We start from the raw sequence: 16,968 nt of genomic DNA on the forward strand, positions 1-16,968 counted from the left end.
ATATTTGAAATCTTTCCCTACAGACAGAATAGACAAACGTTTCTCCGTCCACATTCAAAGGTGATAATATTCAGGTCCTGATGAATCGAGTGACTCTGTCAGATCTTGATGTGATGTTTGGTTTGGGTTTCCTGCCTGAAAATCCTCCCCTTATAATTATCTGTAAAAGGAGTTTACAAAGGCCATCACTTTAAGAACAGGATATAAATTCACAGCAGACAATTCTAGTTTCTATGGAACATTTTTTCCTCTTTTGTTCCCCGAAAGCTGCAAATCCCCGTCCCACACACTTTCCCTCCTCCCTGTGCTGAAATCCAGACAGAGTTTTGGACAATTATTTCTGTATCTTTTTAACAAATTTCTCCAACTGGAGTTGACAATATGTCTGATCATTCACTTCAGTGATTACTCGTGACAAAACATTCATCTGAAACCCCCTGACCGTCCATACAGAATAGCAGATGTTAACCTTGTGTCCAAAACTTACTGTGTGGAGATTTAATGAGCGATTATGAAGGTGATTTCTCCCAATGTCCCAGAGTTTCCTTCCTTCCTTCTCTCCCTCTCTAACTGAGTTAAACCTGGGATCAGTCTCATGGCCCATTCTGGTTCCTGCTTCTCTTCCTGATGACTAATTAACTCCAATTAAATACTGAGAAGACTGAAGACACTGTTTTCAGTCCCTGCTCCAATCTCCATTTCCCAGATACCAACTCCATCCCTCTCCCTGGGAACAGTGTGAGATTAAACCAGTCTGTTCACAACCTCGGTGTTACATTTGATCTCGAAATGAGCTGCTGACCTCATGTCTGTGCCATCACTAAGATCACCTGTTTCCACCTCCGTAATATCACTCGACCTCACTCCTGTCTCAGGAGTGTCTCATCTGCTGCTGAAACCCTTATCACTGCCATGTTTACCTCCAGACTGGACCATTCCAACACACACCTGGCTGGACTCCCACATTCAAACCTCTGTAACCTTGAAGACATCCATATTTCTGCTGTCTGTGTCTTCACTCACAGCTAGGCCCATTCCCTGACCTTCCTTGGCTCCCGTTCAAGCAGCAACTTGATATTAAAATTCTCATCCTTGTTTTCAAATCCCCCAATGGCCTCCTCTCTGTGGCTCCTGCAGACCCACAACCCTCTATGATATCTGCACTGCTCTAATTCTAGCATTCCCTGTTTTAAATGTTCCACCATTAGTGTCCGTGCCTTCAGTTCCCTCGACCCCAAGCTCTGAGATTCTCTCCCTCTGTCTACCACACTTTCCCCCTTTAAGACAATTGAGTATTAATAAAAAAAGACATTCTGTTAAAACATTTTATCTTGTACTCATCAGGATAGAGGGAAGAATACCAAATCTCAAAAATTATCAGTCAGGCTAGTAATGTGGCTCACTTACACTTGCTAGACCTGTCTTCTGCAGGCGGAAGGAACAAGTCCAGGCATGGGGTCTTTTGTGGAATTAAACAAAAGCAGAGTGGATTACAGCTCCTGGCTGTATTGTCCATGGCAACAACCAATCAGAGCCGACGGGCCAACCAATCAGCACCCTTTTCTCGTGCAGTATAACTTTTGGTTCCCTTTGAAATTTGGGATTCTTGCGTCTGTCCTGGTGAGTGCAACAGGAAAAGCTTTGACAGCTTGTCTCTTTTTTCGTTAATAATCAAATTCTGCACAAACAAGCGACTATTTAAGTATTTTGGTCACCTCCTTCTGTGTCTGAATGTTATACTTTATTTTATGATTTCCTGTGAAGCTCACTGGGGTGATTTATGATGTTAATAGAAGTTGTTGTTGGTTCTGACTTACCCTGATCTCCTGTTTTACAACAACCCATTGATTTCACACCAAACTCTATCTCTGATTTATTGTCCTTCCTGCGGGTCATTCATCCGGGCCCGCAGCCACTGTAAAGATAGCGACCACGCATGCTGCCTGTTGGACATTGCCCCCTATAAAGATGGTGACCGCACATGCGCTCTGCTGCTTCTTGCCCCCTATAAAGATGGTAACCGCTCATGCGCTCTGCAGCTCCTCGCTCCCTATAAAGATGGTGACCGCACATGCGCTCTGCAGCTCCTTGCCCCCTATAAAGATGGTGACCGCACATGCGCTCTACTGCTCCTTGCCCCTATAAAGATAGTGACCGCACGTGCTCTCTGCTGCTCCTTGCCCCGTTAACTCGGGCCTACTTCCGGAGAAATGGCCTAATCTGTGTTTGGGAGAATGGTTCCTTATTGAGGGTTTAGGACAGAGACCGTGAATTCATAAAGCCTCCCAACTCACCCGCCAGCCCTATCAATGCTAACCGGTTTTTTTTCCAGCTCACAGTCCGCACTCGATCTTTGTAAATCCCGCATTTTAAATCCGCTCGCTCCAGCTCTCCTCACGTCTATGTTCACGCTCTACACATGCTTCAGCTCACAATGATTGACGGCAGCTCCAGACCAATAGGAACAGGGGGCTGGTCTGGAGGACCAGCGGGAGCGGCTGTTCCTCCGACCAATCGGAGTGAATGAGTGGCGTGGCCGGGTATGAATTGGAGCATGCGCAGCGCGGGTGGGGATCGGGATCAAGGCGGTCGGGTTGAAAGTCCAGCGGGTGAGAAAGGGCCGAGTGCAGGAGAGGAATGGAGCCGGAGGGTGGACTGGGAGGATTCACAAACACCCGGTGTAGGACTCCAAACCCGGATTACAAACTCCCGGAGCCCAGTTTACACCCAGTGTTTGGAAACTCCTTTTACAGGGGGTTAGAAGGGGAGGATTTACACACAGCAAACTCCAACCCAGAGAAATGTTTCTCTCTTAATTTCTATCCTGGACTGACAGGGATGAATTTTTTATAATCTCCTTTTTACAGGATTTTCAATGGGACGGATTTGGAGACGGGGAAACTCAAACCAAACTTCACATCAAGATCTGACAGAGTCATTCGATTCCTCAGGTCCTGAATATCATCGGACTTTGATTGTGGAAGGAAAAAGTTTTGTTCTGTTTGTGGAAAAAGCACCAACATTTTCAAAATCCTGGTTAGACTGCACATGAACCACTGTAATAAAAATAAAAAATGCTGGAAGAACTCAGCAGGCCTGGCAGCATCTGTGGAGAGAAACAGAGTTAATGTTTCGAGTCAACATGACCTTTCATCAGGACAGGAATACTGTGTTCAGTTCCGGGCATCACACTTTAGGAAGGATAGACTATATTGGCCTTAGTGGGAGAGCAGTGCAGATGTACCTGAATAACAACTGGACTCCAAGGGTTAAATTATGAGGAGTGGTCAAACAAATGCATCAGAGTAATTACAGCACAGAAAGAGGCCATTCAGCCCATTGAGTCAATGCCAGCTCTCTGTAGAGCTGTCCAGTCTGTCTCATTGCCCCACTGTGTCTTCAACCCCCTGCATGTTTATTTCTCTTAAATGCTGGTCCAATTTAATTTTAAAGCATTTATCATGTCTGCTTCCAGCCCCCTCGTAGGCAGTGAGTTCTGGGTTATTACCACTTGTTGTGTAAAATATTCCTCCCTGCATTTGTCCTGTATCTATTGCCCATAACCTTCAATCTGTGTCCCCCTAATCCTTGTACCATCACCAGATGGAAACAACATTTTCTTTGTCCACCTTATCTGAACCTGTCACAATCTTGTTCACCTCTATCCAATCTCCTCTCAACTCTGTAACTCCAAGAAGAACAACTTCAGCTTCTCCAATCTCACTTTGGAACCGAATTCCCTTTTTCCTGGAACCATTCTGGTAAATCTCCTCCGCATCCTCTCAAGGACCCTCACCCCTTTCCTAAAGTGTGGCGACCTGAACTGGATGCAATACTCCTGTTGTGACCTAACCAGAGCTTTATAACGGGTCAGCTTATTTTCCCTGCGTTTATACACATTAAATCTGCTTCTGAAGCCCACGATCTCATATATTTTGCGATCTGCTCTCTCAATATGTCCTTTCGCCTTCAAATGTGTATGCACATCAACCCCCAGGTCCCCCAGTCCCTACACACCCTTTTGGACTGTACCATTGAGTACCCTATTCATTCTGCCAATATTCATCATCTCACGGTGAGGTTTGTATTCCCTGGAATTTAGAAGATTGAGGAGGATTTTCTCGAAGTTTTCATGATATAAATTGGAAATGGTGTGGTAGATAGACGGGAACTATTTCCATTGGTTGGGGAATCCAGGACTGAGCAACATAGTCTAAAAATTAGAGCCAGAACTTTCAGGAGTGAGATTAGGAAAATCTTCTCCAGGTAAAGTTGGGAGAAGTTTGAAATTCTCTTCCTCAATTAGCAGTTCATGCTTGATCAATGTTCAGTTTCAATCTGGTATTGATAGATCCTTCCTAACACAAGGTATAAATCAAGGGACAGGAGACAAAGGGTCACAGATCAGCCATGATCTGATTGCATGGTGGGACAGACTCGACGGGCTAAATGGCCAACTCCTAGAATCATTGAAACTTAGAGCACAGAAGGAGGCCATTCAACCCTTTGTGCTTGTGCTGACTCTTTGAAAGAGCAGTTGTGTTTTGTCCCAAATACCCACTTTCTGTTTGTAACCCTGTAAGTTCCTCTATCCCAAATCCCTGTCAACTCCCTTTTAAAATTCCTGATAGAATCAGGTTCCAGCACCTTTTCAGGTAGAATGTTCCAGATCCTGAGAACTCTCTGTTGGTGTAGAAACTGCTGAACTCGATGTTGAGTGTGGAAGATTATAAGTGGGAGTGGGGCGGAGAATTAAATTGACCAGTGACCGGAAGCTCAGGGTCAAGCTCACAGACTGAACGGAGGTTGTTCCATAAAGTGATCACCCAACCTGTGTTTGGTCTTCCCAATGTCGAGCAGATCACATCGTGAGCAGTGAATACAGTAACTAAACTGCAAGAAGTACAAATAAATCACTGTTTGGTTCCATCTTGCACAACCTTGAGAACAGCCTGAAGAGAGATACTTTACTTGAAGAATAAAGGTTAAAATATAATTACATTGTCTATCTCAGAGTGTAATCCAAGAACAACACCTTGTATTTACAGGAAGGGTTGTGGGGCTGGAGGAGGTTACAGAGATACTGAGGATCCGGTTGACATTGTCTATCTCACCGGTGTCAAATTCATTTTCCATGGTGGCTCTGATCCAATATCCTGACACTGGCTGAGGGCAACATTCAGCAGAATTTATAAAAATGGAACTAGATACAAATGAACTATATCAGTATTTACGGACACCTCGGTTTTATTTATTGTTCCTGCTGCTCCCGATACCCGGCATCTCTTCGCTTGAATCATCACATCGACACTCGGGGCAAATGACTGGGCTGAGGCCTGTCTCAGATAAAAACACGAGGACCACTTGTCACCACAGAATCATAGAAATTGTAGCACAGAGGAGGCAATTCAGCCCATCATGTCTGTACTGGCTGAAAATGAGCAAACCAGTCTAATCCCGCTTCCCAGCTCTTGGTCCATAATCCTGTAGGTTACAGAACATCCAGTGTATATCCCAGTACTTCTTAAATCTGTGTATTTCTGCCTCCACCACCCTTTCAGTCAGTGAGTTCCAAGACCCACCACCCTCTGGATAAAAGCATTATTGAACTCCCCTCTAATCCTTCCACTAATTACTTTAAATCTCTATCCTCTTGGTTCTGACCTCTGTAAATGAAATGGGTCCTTCCTATCTGGGACCCTCATAATTTTTACACCTCAATTAAATCTCCCCTCTTCCTCCCCTGTCCCAAAGAAAACAACCCCAGCCTCTCCAACCTTTCCTCAGAGTTAAAATTCTCCAGTCCTGCCAACATCTAGGTAAATCTCTTCTGCGCCTGCTCCAGTGTGATCACATCTTTCCTGTAATGTGCTGACTACAACTGGATTCAGTACTCTAGCTGTGCTCTAACTAGTGTTTTTTTTATAGTTCTAGAATAACCGTGCTCTCACCTTCCATTAACTTCAATGTGATGGAAATCTAAGCGGCTGGAATCTTTCAGCATTTGAAAGATATTTACAAATGATTCGAGGGTTTCTTACAGTTGGGATCTTTCTCTGTTCTGTCCATTCGAGGTGTCAGATAACAGACTTTCTCCTGGGAATATCGAGCTGGTGTTTTGGGCCGTGATGTGTTTCCTTGTTCATCTTGTTGACTCTAAATGATGAATCTTGTGGATTCAGAGACCAGATAATCAAGCTCACAACAGATTGTCTCACGCTGACTTTATTAACAGCACCGCAGTAATACAGACAGGGTATACTTCCCCGATCCAGAGAACAGGGATAATGTTGGGGTAGACTCCTCGTTGTTCGAGTGCCCAAACTGTAAATGATTTAATCATTTCCTGTGGGTCCTCTCCTGACTGAAGAGTTCGGTGTGGGTTCGACATGGACGTCCACAGAACTGACCGTTCATATTGTTGTTGGTGGTGATTGGGTTAACTTCTGCCGCTGTGCCACCTCTGACCTTCCTCTGGGCACTTCGGATGTTGAGTTTGGTGTAGATGGTCCTCGAAACACACTGAACCAAACTTCAGTGCTTCCCACCATATATACACTCATAGAGCACAGAAGGCCATTCGGCCCATTGTGTCCACGCTGCTCACAAAGTTCTGACTACACTAATCCCATTATCCAGCGCTTGTCCCATAGCTCTGCAGGCTAAGGCAATGCAAGTGAATATTTAAATACTTCTAAAATGTTACAAGAGTCTCTGACTCAACCACCCTTTCAGGTAGTGAGTTCTAGACTCCCACCACCCTCTGGGTGAAAAAACAATTCTCCTGAACTCCCCTCTTAGCCTTCTACCTCTTACCTTAAATCTATGCCCCCCCCCGGTTATTGACCCCACTACTAATGGAAAAAGTGCCTTCCTATCCACCCAACTATGCCTCTCATAATCTTATACACCTCTATCAGGTCCCCTTCGCTGCTTTTGGGAATACAACCCCAGCCTATCCAATATTTCCTCATAGCTCAGACCCTCCAGCCTGGGCAGTATCTTGGTAAATCTCCTCTGCACCCTCTCCAGTGCTATCACATCCTTCCTATAATGTAGAGACCAGAACTCGGCCGGTTGACTGCAGTGTTTTCCGAGGAGAGGCGGTCTGCAATGCAGGAGTTTGTGAGGCTCTTTTTTAGGGTGTCCTTGTATCGGTTGTGCTGACCACCTTGATGTTGTTTGCCCTGAGACAGTTCCCCATGGAAGATCAGCTTGGGAATTCTGTGATTGTCCATGTGGGAAACATGGCCTGGCCATCGGAGCTGAATTTTCTGGAGGGTGGTCTCCAAGCTGTTGAACCCAGTGTGATGGAGAACCTCGATATTTGTGATTTTTGTCCTGCCATCTAATTCTCAGGATGGACCTCGGGTGTCTTTGCTGGAAGTGTTCCAGAGCTTTGATGTGGCTCCAAGAGCAGACCCAGGATTCTGCTCCATACAGCAGGGTGGTCAGGACAATGGCCTGGTAAAGTTTGATTTTAGTTTTCAGTTTAATGCCATGCTGTTTCCAGACAGATAATACCCTGGTTTTAGACTAGATTGCACAGGAGTTCACGGGATATACAGCAGAGAACCAGGCCATTCAGCCCAATCAGTCCATGCTGGTGTTTACGCTCCACTCGAGCCTCCTCCCATTTTTTCTCATCTAAATCTACCAATGTAATCATCTATTCCCTTCTTTCTCATAGAGCTATCCATTTTCCCCTGAAATGCACCTATTTTATTCACTTCCTGATGCAAATTCTATGCAATTCACCCCTGTCCCGAGAGGATGGATCTTAGTCCCGGTGGGCTAGTGGAAGGGAGGGAAGCAGCAGAGGCAGCTGATCAGATTGTCTCAATCTTAGTGACAAAGAAGCTCCATGAGCTCCTCACACTTGTTGTTGGAGGTGAGGATGGAGGTGACAGGGGAGAGGCAGAGACCTTCAAAAGGAACTAACTTGTGTTAAAGGTACTAAAAAGACTCAATACACTGTATTTAACACACAGCACTTCAATAATACAAATGGCCCCCTATAACTGGGCTGGGGTTTATGAAGATCAACAGAAACTGACCCCAATGAACATAGTTCAGTTTTGGATGTGATTATCAGCAAATCCCAATCACTGTAGTTACTTGTGAACGTGTTGGTGCCTCAGCAGGTTGAATGATCGAGTGAATCCCTTCCCACACTCCGTACAGGTGAACGGTCTCTCCCCAGTGTGAATTCTCTGGTGTACCGTAAGGTCAGATGACCATCTGAACCCAGTCTCACAGTGAGAGCACCTGAATGGTCTCTCGTCAGTGTGAACATGTTGATGGGACATCAGGTTCCCGGAACTTTTGAAGCACTTCCCGCAGTCTGGGCATTTAAAAGTTTTCTCCCCAGTGTGAACCCGCTGGTGTTTCAGCAGGATGGATGGATCAATGAATCCCATACCACACTCGGAGCAGGTGAATGGCCTCTCCCCAGGGTGAATTCGCTGGTGTCTCAGCAGGCTGGATAACTGAGTGAATCTCTTCCTACACTCAGAGCAGTTGAATAGCCTCTCCCCAGTGTGAATTTACTGATGTGTCAGGAGGTGGTGTAACTGAGTGAATCCCTTCCAACACTCAGCAGTTGAACAGCTTCTCCCCAGTGTGAATTCGCTGATGTGTCAGGAGGTGGTGTAACTGAGCGAATCCCTTCCACACTCGGAGCAGGTGAACGGTCTCTCCTCAGTGTGACTGCGTCGATGAGTTTCCAGGTCAGATGGGTAAGTGAATCCCTTCCCACAGTCCCAACATTTCCACGGTTTCTTTTCGCTATGACTGCATTTATGTCCTGCCTGGCCAGGTGATCGGCTGAAGCCTCGTCCACACACAGAACACGTGTACGGTTTCTCCCCATTGTGAACGGTGCTTTTTCCTTTCATGTTCAAAATCCAAAGATATTCAGTTTACGATAAATTGGGCGGCGCAGTCAGCTCCTGATGTGATGTTTGGGTTTCAGTTTGCCGACTGCAAATCCTCCCCTTCTAATCCCCTGTGAAATTGATTTTAAACAGAAAAGAGAGTGAGAGAGAACCCACAAAAACACAAAGGCAGGTTGTGAAATTGAGCTGAATGAATCTGGTAATTTGTGGGGCCGGCACTAGGGATAAGTGACCATGAAAGCTGTTGGATATTTGAAAAAACCTCACTGGTTCGCTCATGGACTTCAGGAAGTGGAACCTGCCACCCAGTCTGGATCAACACTGGCCTCTATGGAAAGAGAGAGTGAGAGAGAGAGAGAGAGAGAGAGAAAAAGAGGTAGGTAGCGCAGGAGGCAAAGGAGATGGATTGTTTATATCTATAACATAAGCAGAACTTTGACAGAATCTTCCAATCCCTCAACCTCCACCCCCAGAAGGACCAGGGTAGCAGGTGTATGTGAGCATTATCGCCTCCAAGTTCCCCTCCAAGTCACACACCATCCTGGCCGGCCTCCCACTTTCAACCTCCCTGTAACCTTGAGGTCATCCAAAACTCTGCTGCCTGTGTGCTTACTCACACCAAGTCTTGTTCACCTATCACCCATGTGCTCACTGACCTACAAAGGATCTAGGTTAAGAAGCACCTTCATTTTAAAATTCTCATCCACTTTTTGAAATTCCATGTTGGCCCCTCCCTATCACCGTAATCCAGCCTCACAACCCTCTGAGATGTTTGTGCTCCTTTCGTTCTGACCTGCTGAGCGTTCTGTCAGTTTCCATGGCCCCAAGCTCTGGAATTTTCTCCCCAAACCTCTCTTCCTCTCTACTTCATTTTTCTCCTTTAAGACACTGCTTAAAACCTACCTCTTTGACCAAACATTTGGTCACCTGGCCTAATATCTCCTTATTTGTCTCAGTGTCAAACCTTGCTTTTAACATTTCTGTGAAATGCCTTGGAACATTGTCTTACATTAAAAGTGCCATATAAATACAAATTGTTGCTGTTGATTTGGACATTTATCACTGTTCCTTCATCATCGCTGGGTGAATAACCTGTAACTCCTTACCTAACAGCATTGTGGGATCATCTTCACCACATGGACTGCAGCGGTTCAAGAAGGTCAAACATCATCTTCTCCACAGGTAACTGGGGATCACAATAGATGCTGGTATCTGTGGAGAGAGGCAGAGTTAACATTTCAAGGTGTGCAGAATGATTTTTCTAAATTCATGTGGGCATCACTCAGGCCAGCATTCAGAGGGCAGTTAAGAGTCAACCACTGCTTGGTCTGGAGTCACATGTAGGCAAGACTAAGGACGGCAGATTTCCTTCCCTAAAGGGCACTAGTGAACCAGGTGGGTTTTTAGGACAATCATCATCGGTCATCATTAGACTTTTAATTCTAGATTTTTGTTATGGAATTGGAATTCCACCATCTGCCATGACGGGATTTGAATCCGTGTCCCCAGGATATTGCCCTGGGTCTCTGGATTACTCGTCCAGTGACAATACCATTACAGCATCGCCTCCTCCCTGAGAGTAAAAATGGTGCAGAATTTGATGGTCAATATAAGCTTAGAAGTGGAATAGAAATGGACTATAGGTCAGGAAAAGCAATTCCTGACTATGAAAGATACTGTGGGAAGATAAAGCTGGGAAGCCAGCAGCACATGGTCGGGGGGTGGACAGTGGTGGAAACTTCATTTAGACACAATCGACAGTAGTAACAGTAAAATACTAAACATAACTCAAATACATCCATTATTAGGGACAGGGGAAGTTAAAAAATGGTAGAGAAGTGATCAGGGAGGGCAGAGGTGAAACAGAGCAATGGATGAACATGGATTCAGATCCACAATAAAGGAGCAACACCAGCCCCAGAGCCATGGAGCGTCTCACAGATGCAGAGCATAGAACTAAAAGCTCTAAATTGTAGGTGGATGGTGAAAAACAGTCAACTCTGAAACAGTTTCAGTTTTCAACTTTAAACTCTCCTGCTGGATTCTGCAGCTGAAAAGATATCAGAAGCACTGAAGTCAGAGAAAAATCTCCCAGTTGAGGAAATACCCGGGGAGTGGGGTGATGTCACCGTGTAATTGTCGATGTGTGATGATGTCACTGTGTAATTGTCGATGTGTGATGATGTCACAGGCACGAATACAGAACATCTGGGTCTGTGCAAACCAGTGATCACCACACAATGAAGGATGTGAGGGTATAGAGGAAATTAACCAGAATGGTTCGAGAGGTGAGGGGTTTTATCTGTAAGATGAGGTTCGAGAAACTGGGGTTGTTCTCCTTGGAGTAAAGGAGATTGAGGGGAGATTTGATAGAGCTGTACAGGATTATGAAAGGTAGTTAAATAAAAACTGTTCCCATTAGTTGATTCTGAAAGGATTAAGGGACAGAGTTTTAAGATTTTGGGCAAGATCCATAAGGGGGATGCCAGGAAGAGATTTTTCACCCTGTGACTGGTAATGACCTGGAACTCAATGCTTACATTCAAAGGCTGGTGATATTCAGGTCCTGGTGAAACAAGTGACTTTCAGATTTTGACGTAATGTTTGGTTTTGGTTTCTCATATCCCTCGAGTTTGCCCTCCTCTTCTAACATCTTGTAAATAGAGTTCACAAAATCCATCAGTCAGTCCCGAACAGAAATTCAGAAAGGCCAAACGTTTATCTTGGTCTGAGTTTGCTGTGTGTAAATCCTCCCCTTCTAACCCCCTGGAAAAGGAGTTTCCAAAATCCATCCCTGTTCGTCCAGGATAGAAATTCACAATATTCTCTCCTCCTGCTACCTAGACGAGATGACCGCGCATGCGCCCTGCTGCACATTGCCCCCTATAAAGATGGCGGCCGTTACCCCGGGCCAGGCGAAGGGAGAAATCCAGACTTTTTCGGTCCGTTCTCTGCTAACACAAGACCGGTACCTTGTTATTTGGCATATTCGGCCTGCACTGTGTCTTTATGAAGCCTCCCTGCCCACTCCGCTGGCTCCATTCCTCCTCACACACCCACTAACTCTGTTAGTTTGCTCCGCTCGACATTCTCTCACCCGCTCTGAGCAGCTGCAGTCACAGACCAGCACTGCGCATGCTCATGAAACAGACCGAAATGCGCATGCCGCAGCACACTCCGCAATGCGCACGCGCAGGAAGCTGCTGAAGTGAGGATAGGGCACATTCTGTCTCGCAGTGAAACCTGGATCTCCGCTCCGCCATTGAAAAACCATATTGTAGAACAGAAACCGATGTCCTGTAATCAGAATACGATGGGTGACATAGGGGCAAGATATAAAATTGTTGAATCAATTGATGCAGCGGCCAAATTGCTCAGGGCTCCACCACAATTCTCTCCTGGATAGAATGATCCTACAGTTACATCTGAACTCAGTGCAGTCCCAGTGAAGCTCAATGCAAACTGGAGGAACAGCACCTCATCTTCCGACTAGGCACTTCGTTGAATATTGAATTCAACAACTTTAGAACTCGACCTCCCTCCTCCAACCCCACCCCCTTTCCGTTTCTTCCCCCTCCCTTTTGTTTTTTCCAATAATTTACATAGATTTTTCTTTTCCAACTTATTTCCATTATTTTTAAATCTATACCTTTTATGCCCTGTTAGTCTTATTTCACCCCACCCCCACTAGAGCTGTACCTTGTGTGTCCTTCCATCCATTCTTAATTAGCACATTCTTTTAGATAATATCACCACCTTCAACACCTTTTTGTTCTTTTGTCTCTGACATCTTTTGATTATCTGCTCCTATCACTGCTTGCTTTTCCCTACAACCAACCCCCACCACCATTTCTCTCCCCCCACCCCCCACCTTAAACCAGCTTATATTTCACCGCTCTCCTAATTTTACTCAGTTCTGTTGAAGGGTCATGAGGACTCGAAATATCAACTTTGTTCTTCACCGCCGATGCTGCCAGACCTGCTGAGTTTTTCCAGGTAACTCTGTTTTTGTTTTGGATTTCCAGCATCCGCAGTTTTTTGTTTTTATCTCAGCAGATGGGGTGAGCTCCTGACTTTTCCCCCTTTACGTGGAACATTTAAACCGTGTCTTGCCAGTATCAATTCTCTGATTGTGGATCAAATCCTTTGAACTTTTAAAGCTGGAGTGTTAACGTGTAGGCAAACTGAATAAAGCCCTTTGCACACGAGAAGTACCTGAATGGTCTCCCACCAGCAAGACTATGTTGCTGTGTCAGTGAATGGGATGAGAGTGAATTCCTTTCCAATTCCAGCTGGTGAATAATCTGTTTACAGTGTGAATTGACCTACACGTTTTCAGCTCAGACATGATCTCGAAATCCACTGGTAATGGGTTCCACATTCTTAGCACTACATAAGAAAAAGGAGCAGGAGTAGGCCATTCAGCGCCTCAAGCCTGCTCCGCCATTTAATAAGATCATGGCTGATCTGATAGTCACCTGAAATCTGTACCCCACCTATCTCCGACAACCTGTCACCCCCTTGCTTGCCAAGAATATATCCACCGCTGCCTTGAAAATATTTAAAGACTCTGCTTCCAGAGCCTTTTCAGGAAGAGAGTTCATAAGTTTCACGACTCACTGAGAGAAAAAAAATCGCCTCATCTCCGTTTTAAATGGGCGACCCTTTATTTTTAAACAGCGATCCCGAGTTCTAGATTCTCCCACAAGAGGTAACATCCTCTCCAAACCCGCCCTGTCAAGTACTGCTCAGGGTCTTATATGTTTCACGAATCAGGAAAAGAAAAGCAAAGCACTGCACATGCTGGTTACTTGAAATAAAAACAGAAAATGCTTGAATTCTCAGCAGACCTTGTAGCGTCTGTGGAGAGAGAGTCATCGTTTTCATTTCAGGTCTGTAGCCTTTCATTAGAACTGCACTGCATCTGAAATGTTAATTAAGCCTCTCAATCCAAAGATGTTGCCAGATGTGGTCAGGGAGCTCAAGAAGGAAATGAAAATCCCCTTTGAGGAATAGAATTCAATGCGAATGAAGGGTAAACCAGAGAAAGTCGAGGCACCTTTCCCTTCTTTAAGACGCTGGAACATTGACTCTGATATTCTTACTGAAATTAACTGATCTGAGACAGTGAAAGGATTCTCGTTACTGCACTTCAGGAATTCAAACCTAATATCGGCTTCGGGACAATCAGAATACTTGGTAACAGATAAGACAATGAAAGGCTCAAAGGGAAATGGCACCGGTTGTAGGAGAGCTGCTTCCCGGTGACATGGATGTGTCTGCAGTGGGTGGGATCAGACTGTTTCCATGTGTCCAAAATGAAGGTCTCACCCTTTATTTTGGAAGAGTAAAACTGATAGAGCGAGACAGCTATCTGGGTAGTGGCAATCTGAAGATTAGACTCACTGACACCCTGGTTGGGCTACCTTGTCAGTTAGGTTTGTGTAAGTGTCTGTGCCGCAATTGGTCAGCGTGTTTGCCTGTTAACTGAAAGGTTGGTGATTCAAAACCACCCAGAGGGTTAAGGTTTTTACTGTTTTTCCCCCTCATCACCAATCATTGTCACACAGTTCCGGATAGTCATTGGGTACTTGGGCTGCAAGATATCATCCCCAAAACGGTGGCAGGTCCAGTGAGGCCCCACAAAAACAGCTTCTTTTTAAAATTACGTTTTCTGTCAAGTACAATGAGAAAAGATTTGGACCCATTCTGTAACCCACTAGAAATCCATGAAATTGTTGGAATCAAACGAACCCATCAATTACTCAGTCTTCCACAGCTCCACAGTGAGTGAGACAGGGAAAAGCAGAAAAGCAGCAATATTCCGGCCCCGCACTCTCCAATCACCCGCTGCCAGCAGAAAGCGGCGACTGTAGCTTCAATCAGCGGGTTACTGCCCATCCCTGGGACACAAGATTCTCCAACCCGGGCCAAACCTCCCAATACACCGAGCACAGGCTCAGGAAAACGCAGGTAGATTATATCCCGGTCACTAAACCTCCGAGCAGCATTTGCAGAATACCTGAGTGAGTGAGTCACAAATAAATGTCACATAAACTTATTAATTCTTTTCACTGTAAAATTCCTTCATTTTATAGAAAAGCTGACTGTTGTGAATCTGAAAATGAGCACCATGGGATTTGTGTTACCGAGTGAGTTGTTTTCCATTGTTTGTCCGTCAGGTTTGCAATTCAATTTGTGTTGGATAATGAAGTGAACCTGATTTCAAAATGAGGGCAGAAAGCAGGTAAACATTAAATGCAGGAGAAAATCCTGAGGAAAATGGATCACAGTATTTGGAAAGAGGTGCAGCTAAGAAGTGGAAGATGTGAATGATGTTATTGATGACTGAGAGCAATGCATTGCAACCTTGGGGCTTTTGTAGGCCAATTACGTCCCACACTTTAAACTTCCGATCAAGTTGCGGTATCAGGTGGAAAGCAACAGGTTTATCCATGTATGTTGGGATACGAAACAGTTCTTCACACGCCCGGCTAGCTCAGTCGGTAGAGCATGAGACTCTTAATCTCAGGGTCGTGGGTTCGAGCCCCACGTTGGGCGCTGTAATATTTTAAAAATCTGGTTAAGAGTCGTACGGTCTGGAAACATTTACCCTGTTTCTCCCTCCAGCTGCTGAGTTTTTCCAGCATTTCCTGTGTTTGTTTCAGGTTTCCGTCATTTGCAGTAATTTGCTTTTATCTTTTTACTTTTAAATCTTGTTGCTTTAAAAAAAAACACCAACCAATCACTGCGGCTCCTGTGAAACTTACAAGGTAGACATTCATCACTGAAAGCAAATTCAAACACATCAAATTCAAAGCACTTTATTGTCGCATCTCTTTCTGCTTCTGTCCCTGCCTCGCCTCCAGCTCCCTCTGCCCGTCTAGCCCCCAGGTCAATTAGCTGCTCGATGCAGACACAGCCAGTTCGTGGGAATGGTTCTTCCTGGTTCTCCCAGATACTGATTACAGGAATGTGCCTAGTGCCGATTATCCACAGTCACACTCTCCTCCCAGTTGTTCAGCTTTTAAATTGAGTTTCACACTGGGTTTCAATGTGAAGAAAGCAGAGCTGTGATAAGCTTATATTGTTCAGCAGATGTACTGCAAAAGGTACATAACAGGCTGATGATAACAGTGCTCTTTGGACGCGGTGAGCTCCAGTGAAGGATTAGCACCATTAATGTGTCGCTCATTTCGTCTCGTGACAAATCTCGTGCTGGAAATGACAAGAAAACTCGCAGAATTTGCTACGTGTTTTGGTTTCAAAAAGAGCCGAATACAAGGTAAGAAAGTGCATCTCGCTCGAGTCGGTTATAAAATGGCAGAATGACCCGTGCTGTTGGGAAACATAAAATTATAAAAAGTTACAGCACAGAAAGTGGCCATTCGGCCAGGCGTGCTGCTTTCAAAGAGCAGTAGTGATTGGTTGATCCATCAAGAGTGATATTTGTGCCAGTGTAAACAGGAAGCAGCAAAATTCGTACTTCTCCCACCAATATTTTGCCTCACACCAACATTTCTATAGTCAGTGCTTTGCAAACAGCCCTTCTCCTCTCCTCTTCCATCACTGCCACTCACGAGTGTGATGTTTTCCGGCTCTGAGGCAAAACTTAAACTCTCACTCCTCTGATTCTGGTGGAGTTTTTAAATGTTTCCAATCAATGAGTGATCGACACTCATTTCGACCAATTCAATAAATTGACATTCCCTGACCGGGAATCGAACCCGGGCCGCGGCGGTGAGAGCGCCGAATCCTAACCACTAGACCACCAGGGAAGTTGTACCAGCTTTTTTTCGATTCGGCTTATCTACGCTGCTTTTGCCTATTGTTTTTCAGTTCAGATCTCTTTCACCACAAAACTGCCTGTTTAGGTTCAAGATAAATGACGTCTTCAGCCAATGAACACAACAATTGCTGTGAGCTGGAGCATGAAATTGACAATGAGATGAAATAGTCCCACAAGCTACTCATGTGTGACTTACAATTTCCAAAACACTCCACCCTATTCGCTGTTGATCCAATGGAAGCGCCAATCCCGAGTCACTGGACATCAGGGAAACTACCAATA

General features: G+C 45.0%; 1 protein-coding gene and 2 non-coding genes across 3 annotated transcripts in view; 1 reads left to right on the forward strand and 2 right to left on the reverse strand.

Annotated features, from left to right (window-relative positions):
* LOC144698056 (uncharacterized) overlaps positions 1-16,968 on the reverse strand; it is a 136,661-nt gene that overhangs the window by 55,424 nt on the left and 64,269 nt on the right. The window lies entirely within an intron of this gene.
* On the forward strand, positions 15,386-15,458 carry trnak-cuu (transfer RNA lysine (anticodon CUU)). The gene has a single exon. It is a non-coding gene; the product is annotated as a tRNA-Lys (tRNA).
* On the reverse strand, positions 16,604-16,675 carry trnae-cuc (transfer RNA glutamic acid (anticodon CUC)). The gene has a single exon. It is a non-coding gene; the product is annotated as a tRNA-Glu (tRNA).

This window comes from Cetorhinus maximus, chromosome 23, assembly GCF_964194155.1.
Source record: "Cetorhinus maximus chromosome 23, sCetMax3.hap1.1, whole genome shotgun sequence".
Lineage (NCBI taxonomy): Eukaryota > Metazoa > Chordata > Chondrichthyes > Lamniformes > Cetorhinidae > Cetorhinus > Cetorhinus maximus.